At 46.8% G+C, this 6,135-nt stretch overlaps 1 pseudogene; it reads right to left on the reverse strand.

Moving 5' to 3' along the window:
* Nucleotides 1-592: 592 nt before the first annotated feature.
* Nucleotides 593-5,617, reverse strand: LOC128979924 (BSD domain-containing protein 1-like; annotated as a pseudogene).
* Between the last annotated feature and the right edge of the window lie 518 nt (nt 5,618-6,135).

Raw genomic sequence — 6,135 nt, forward strand, 5'->3', positions numbered from 1 at the left:
CACCTCCCACAATAGGTTTTCCAGCTACAGCTATATTTGAGCTGCAGCTCAGTCCTCTTCAGCTTTGCAGGACAGAAATGCTCTCATGTAAGTGCCTGAAGCCACTTCTGCCACCAGTTCACCTCTGTGGGCAGCTGCAGCTGAGAATCTCTCCAAAGAAGGGGGAATAACAAAGAGAAACCAACCAAACAAACCCAAACAACCCTAAACGCCCAACTTTTCCAAGTGCACCTAAGTGAATGCTATCCAAACGCAGGAAATCCCCAGCTCCAACAAAACAGCCCTAGGAGGGGCAGAATTACAAAGGCAGCATGTATAAAACCACCACCCAGAAGGCCAGAGACAGCAGTAAGGGCTCTGTCACTGTATCAGCAACATCTTGAGGAGCATCTTGTGTTGTTAGAAGGGAACTGCCCCAAAAAAAGAGAGGCCACAGGTCTGAAGGAGTCACTCAAGTTGCCCACAGGATTTAGCAGTCCTCCAGCCTGGACTAAAAGTCTCCAGCACATTTGCACACAAAGGAACAGCTGGCTGTGGTACCTCACATTTGATGGTGGAAATGAGCCTGTGACACACACCGGAAGCAGTTGCTCTATTCCCAATCATCCCATTCTTCATCTTCCAGCTCCTCAGACACTTCCACCTTCGAGAGCGCCAGCTCCACCTCCTCCTCAGTCATGTCCAAATCCAAGTCCTTCTCTCAGTCCTCACTGATGTCAGTGATGGAACCTTTCTTGCCATTGTTAGAGGGGTTGGACTTCCCACTATCCAAACTCAGCTCAAAAGACTCAAAGATCTGTTGGTTCTTCCTCTTTCAGAGTCTCTGTCCTGCCCTGGGCGCTGCTCTTCACCTCTTTGAGCTCTGTAGCTTTGCTGGCTCTGAGGATGCTGCTGACTGCCATGCAGATGCAGAAGGATGAGCTAGTTCTGAGGGCTTTGGCAGGGTTTGCAATCTGAGTCACAAGGGAGACGCTCTCACTGCTCTCAGAGGGGCTCCCCTCTGCTGGGGCTGGCTCTGGAGGGAGGACAGCCCAGCTCTCCTCTGAGGGTCTCTTGGGAGCAGTGGGGTAGCTTCCCTCAAGGTCTGCAGGGGCAGATTCATTCTCTGCTGCTTCTGGAAATTTGATGTTTGCACAAGGCAGTGCTGACATCCCCAAGAACTCCTCTTCATCCTCTTCCCAGCCTGGCTCCTCTTGGTGAATGCTCTGCTCTGCTCACTGCTTCAGAGCCTTTGAGAAGGGGTTGCAGTGGCTCTAAATCTGCATTAGTAATGCTGACTGTGTAAGTGTGAGCAGAAATTCCCCCCACACCAACAATAACCAGGCTAGCTCAGTCTGGAAGCAAATGAAAGCTGTATTTGCAAGCAGATCTACAATCTTTGATGAAATGCAATGAATATGTACAAATATACAAAATTCACAACATTTACAAATATAAACAATCAACAGAAAAGCACAGCCAAGATCCCTTTGCTTCCCCCCAAAGAGAACCTTTCCCAAGGGGCCTCTCTCCCAGGGGCCACCCCCTTGGACCCCCCTGGCAGAAAGGAAAGTTAGCTAAAGCAAAATGGGTGTTAACTTAGCTCGCCAAGGTCAGTGTGTTATCTTCAGCCAGAAGAGAAAAAGAAACAGCAGTAGCCAGCCCAACAAGTCGCTCTGACTGCAGACTGCCCCACTTTGCTTTGAGTAGTAGTTCTTAAAGATTTCTATCTATCCAATGGAAGTGTTTAGAACAATCATTATTTTGCTTTCTTACACCCAATAGTGACTTATTTCCACTCCTTAGCTTTCTCTGCTTGAACTTTGCAAAGAAAAATTAAAGAGACAGTTTAAAGATTTTCCATCCGAGCTCTCTGTGTTATCAGAGCCATCCACTTAGTCCAGGTAGCATCTGTTGCATGATGTGGTGAAGAAACTTTGCCTTTGAACATCCACTTCAGAACTGGCAACCTACGAGCTAGAATAAGTTGTTACTCAATTCCGATCAGTTCAGAAGCAGTTTTCACTCCTTCATAAGCACCTAAAATCTCTTTCTCTGTTGGAGTGTAGTTTGCTTCTGAGCCTCTGTAGCCACGACCCCAGAAACCAAGAGGACGTCCTCGTGCCTCACCTGGAGCTCTTTGCCATAAGCACCAGGTTGGACCATTGTCACGCGCGGCCGCGTACAGAATGTTCTTAATGTCTGGACCCATAGCTTGGACTACCTCTCGCTTTATCTGGTCAAAGGCTGCTTGTTGTGCAGGACCCCACCGGAAACTGTTTCTCTTTCGAGTCACATCAGAGAGAGGTTTCACAATCTGACTGTATCCAGGAACGTGCAGTCTCCAAAATCCCACTATAGCTAAGAAACGTAGAGTTTCTTTCTTATTGATGGGATTTGCCATGCTGGACACTCTGTTTATCACATCCATTGGAATATGATGGTCACCATCTTGCCACCTCACTCCCAGAAACTGGATTTCTCTGGCAGGTCCTTTCACCTTGTCTCGCTTGATAGCGAAACCGGCTTTCAAGAGAATGTCAATGATTTTGTTACCTTTCTCGAAGACTTCTTCAGCAGTCTCACCCCAGATGATGATGTCATTGATGAACTGAATGTGTTCTGGAGCTCCACCTTTCTCCAAAGCATCATGAATCTCTGCATGAGAGATGGTTGAACTCTGAATCCACCCCTGGGGCAAATGATTGAATGTGTCTGGAATGCCTCTCCATGTGAAGGCAAATTGAGGTCTGCATTCCTCTGCTATGGGAATAGAGAAGAAATGTGAATGAGTTTTGCTGATGACTTTCTGACTTTCCAACTAATGAATCAAGTTTTGGATGGGCACCAAAGAGTCACGGTTGGTTCTGTATTGTCTGTGATGCACAGTTTGAGAAGCAACTGGCAACTTCACATCCTCTATCTCATTTTGTCCCACAACTGCAGATTCATCTGAAAGCTCAGGTCTAATAGACAACTTCAATTTTCCTCCATCAATTTCTACAGTTGCTATTCCAAAGGCCCACTTGTAACCCTTTGGGTCTTTAAAACGCCCTTCTCTCAGAAAGTCAATTCCCAAAATACAAGGTGCATTAGGACCTGTTACAATAGTATGTTTCTTCCACTGCTTCCCAGTTAAACTTATATCAACCTCTATCTTAAACAACCTTTGAGATCCACCAGTGACTCCCTGAATAGTTATAGATTCTTCCCCTTGATAATTTGATGGTATTATGGTGCACTGAGTTCCTGTGAATACCAAGGCCCTGTACTTCTGAAATTTTGAAGTGCCAGGCCACTGGATATACACATCCCAATAGATTCTGTTATATCCATTATCCCTTACCTCCCCCTGGCGGAAGGCAGGGAACCCCTAATTGTGGGGATTGCATCCACATGTACAGCTGGGACAACGTCCAGCACCAGAATTAGAATCACTGTTGGAGCTACTGGAGTTGTTCTGGGAAACTGAGGAAGTGACAGCTACCTTTCTGGTATTGTTACCTTGGGATCTGCCACTCTGCAGCTCCCGTAACCTCTTGAAAAGATCAGAAGTTGGTTGACCATCCCATCTGTTCATGTTCTTACCAAACTGATCAGGCAAAGTTATCCACATACTGCCACGTGATTGCCTCTGCTGTCTGTTTTGGTTTGACCTGTTCTGGAATGGCCTTCTTGGAGGACATCTGTTTCTGACAGCTGAAACATGTATCCATCTGGAGGAAGAGGAATCAGCATCATTCCCCTTCATCAAGTTGGATATGGAGGTTTTAAATTCCTCCTCCAGCTCTTTCATGCAATTCTTTATCTCTCCAGACAGAGTTTCAATGGCTGAAACCAAAGAAGTACGTGCGAGACTATCCTCCAATTGCCTCATTTAGTCAGTGAAATGGCCAACAGTGGGAGGCACTCCACCATAATTTCTTGCCACAATTCTGCTTGCCAGAATAGTAGCATAATTAGGAGGAGCATGCTTAATGATCTTTTTGGCAAGGCCTGTCCCTACAGGAATTTCAGCTTCTTATGATCTTACGGCTTGCCGCCTACCACCAACACTGGGGCTCCCATATCAAAACACCTGGCTAGCCAAGACAGGACTGGCTCAGTGTCTCCTCTGGTGCAATCCTTCCTCACATGTCTAATTTCCTGTCTGGGTGCATTAGTTGACTGTATATCATCCTCATCATCATCATCTTGAGGACGCTGTCCCCATACTCCTACTGTAATCCTCCGTGCAATTTCCTGGCGTTCAGAGTCAATTCCAGCAGTTGCTAATTTTCCAGGGTCCACATATGTGGCAGTTTGGGCTGGATGCCCCCTGCTAGTGCCACATGAGATACACCTCTGGTGTCCCGGGTGCCCACCCCATTCTCTGCCTCTTTCTTCCCTCTCTGCCCCCGTGGGAGATGCTCTCTCTTATCGGGTAACGGTGGGGGAGTATCTCTCTAGGCCTCTTAGGCCTGTCTAGGCCTAATGCCAGGAGGAGAATGGAGGGGGGGGCAGTCTCAGATCTGGCCAGCCTGAGACTCACCTAGCAGTGGGAAGGGGGGAAGAAAGAGCCCTGGGGGTTTTGGGTAGACCCTCAGGTGGGAGAAGGGAAGGATGGAGAAGCCTCTGGGAATTATGTAAGGGACTCTGTATGCTTTAGGATGTTCTTTGCCACTATGCTTTGTCGTTTTCTGTAGTTTCTGTAGTTTCACCAATCGCTTTTCCATTTAAACTTTCCATCACTCTCCAATCCGTTTGTGTGTATCATTGTTTTGTCCCTTTTGGGGCAAGCGACGATCTGTCTGGCCTCAAACCAGACAACATCCTGACCTAGATCTCCATCATCTATGTGTGGTCTCAAGAGGTCTGCCAGAGTTTTAAGGCTAACCTTCTCTTCCTCCCCAGAAGGATCTTTCTTAACAGAGGGACCCTGAGCAGAAGGGCCCTCACCTCCCTGAGCTGAAATTCCCCCCACACCAACAATAACCAGGCTAGCTCAGTCTGGAAGCGAATGAAAGCTGTATTTACAAGCAGATCTACAATCTATGATGAAATTCAATGAATATGTACAAATATACAAAATTCACAACATTTACAAATATATACAATCAACAGAAAAGCACAACCAAGCTCCCTTTGCTTCCCCAAATGGAACCTTTCCCAGGAGCCTCTTTCCCAGGGGCTTCCTCCCCCAGACCCCCCTGGCAGAAAGCAGAGTTAGTAAAAAAGCAAAAAGGCTGTTAACTTAGCTCGCCAAGGTCAGTGTGTTATCTTCAGCCAGAAGAGAAGAAACAGCAGCCACACAGCCCAGCAAGTTGCCCCGACTGAAGACTGCCCCACTTTGTTTTGAGTAGTAGTTCTTAAATGTTTCTATGAATCGAATGGAAGTGTCACCCAATAGTGACTTCTTTACATTCTTTCCCTTTCCCTTCTTGAACTTTGCAAAGAAAAATTAAAGAGACAGTTTCAGACCATCACACACAGGGAGGTAAAAGTTGACATCCTCCTCCTCCCCCCACAGTCTTTTACAACTTCACAGCACGGGGTGAGATCTCCTTCTCACCTTCTTCCTCACTATCAGATGCTGTTGAGGATCATTAGGGTAGACCAATGACAACTGAACAAAGTCTCCGGGGATTTTCCACTTCATAGGGATCTTAAGCCGCTCATTAGGAAAAGGAGATTTCTGCTCTCCAGGGCTCTTTTCCTCTGGCGCTGACGGAGCAGCTGGGCAGCTAGGGGCAGGGGGGGCGGAGAGTGCTGGTATGTCCTCCACTGCTTTAGTTATCTCCCCCACACCCAGCTCAATTCCCTTTTCTTTTAGCTCTGTTTTAAATTCCTCCTCCTTTTTATCTTGCTCTTGCTTGGTGTCTTTTAGCGTTTCATTAACTATTTGCCAGGTAGTATCCATATCTACAACTTCTTTATCTCCTTTCATTAAGGCATCCCATAAATAATTAACCAGCTTCTGCCATGCAGCAACACTAAAGGTGGCGCTGCAAGATAATTCAATTCCTTGCTGCTTACCCCATAAAAGCAGCCTCCTTAAATCATACTAAGTCCTTTTCCTTTGTTAGATTCTGTCCCATTGTGCTCCTGGTGGCTCACCTTAATAGGTGTCGAAGTACAGGTCCGGGCTGAGGTGGATTCCTATGATGCAGGCTGGAG

This window comes from Indicator indicator, assembly GCF_027791375.1.
Source record: "Indicator indicator isolate 239-I01 chromosome W unlocalized genomic scaffold, UM_Iind_1.1 iindW_random_scaffold_230, whole genome shotgun sequence".
NCBI lineage: Eukaryota > Metazoa > Chordata > Aves > Piciformes > Indicatoridae > Indicator > Indicator indicator.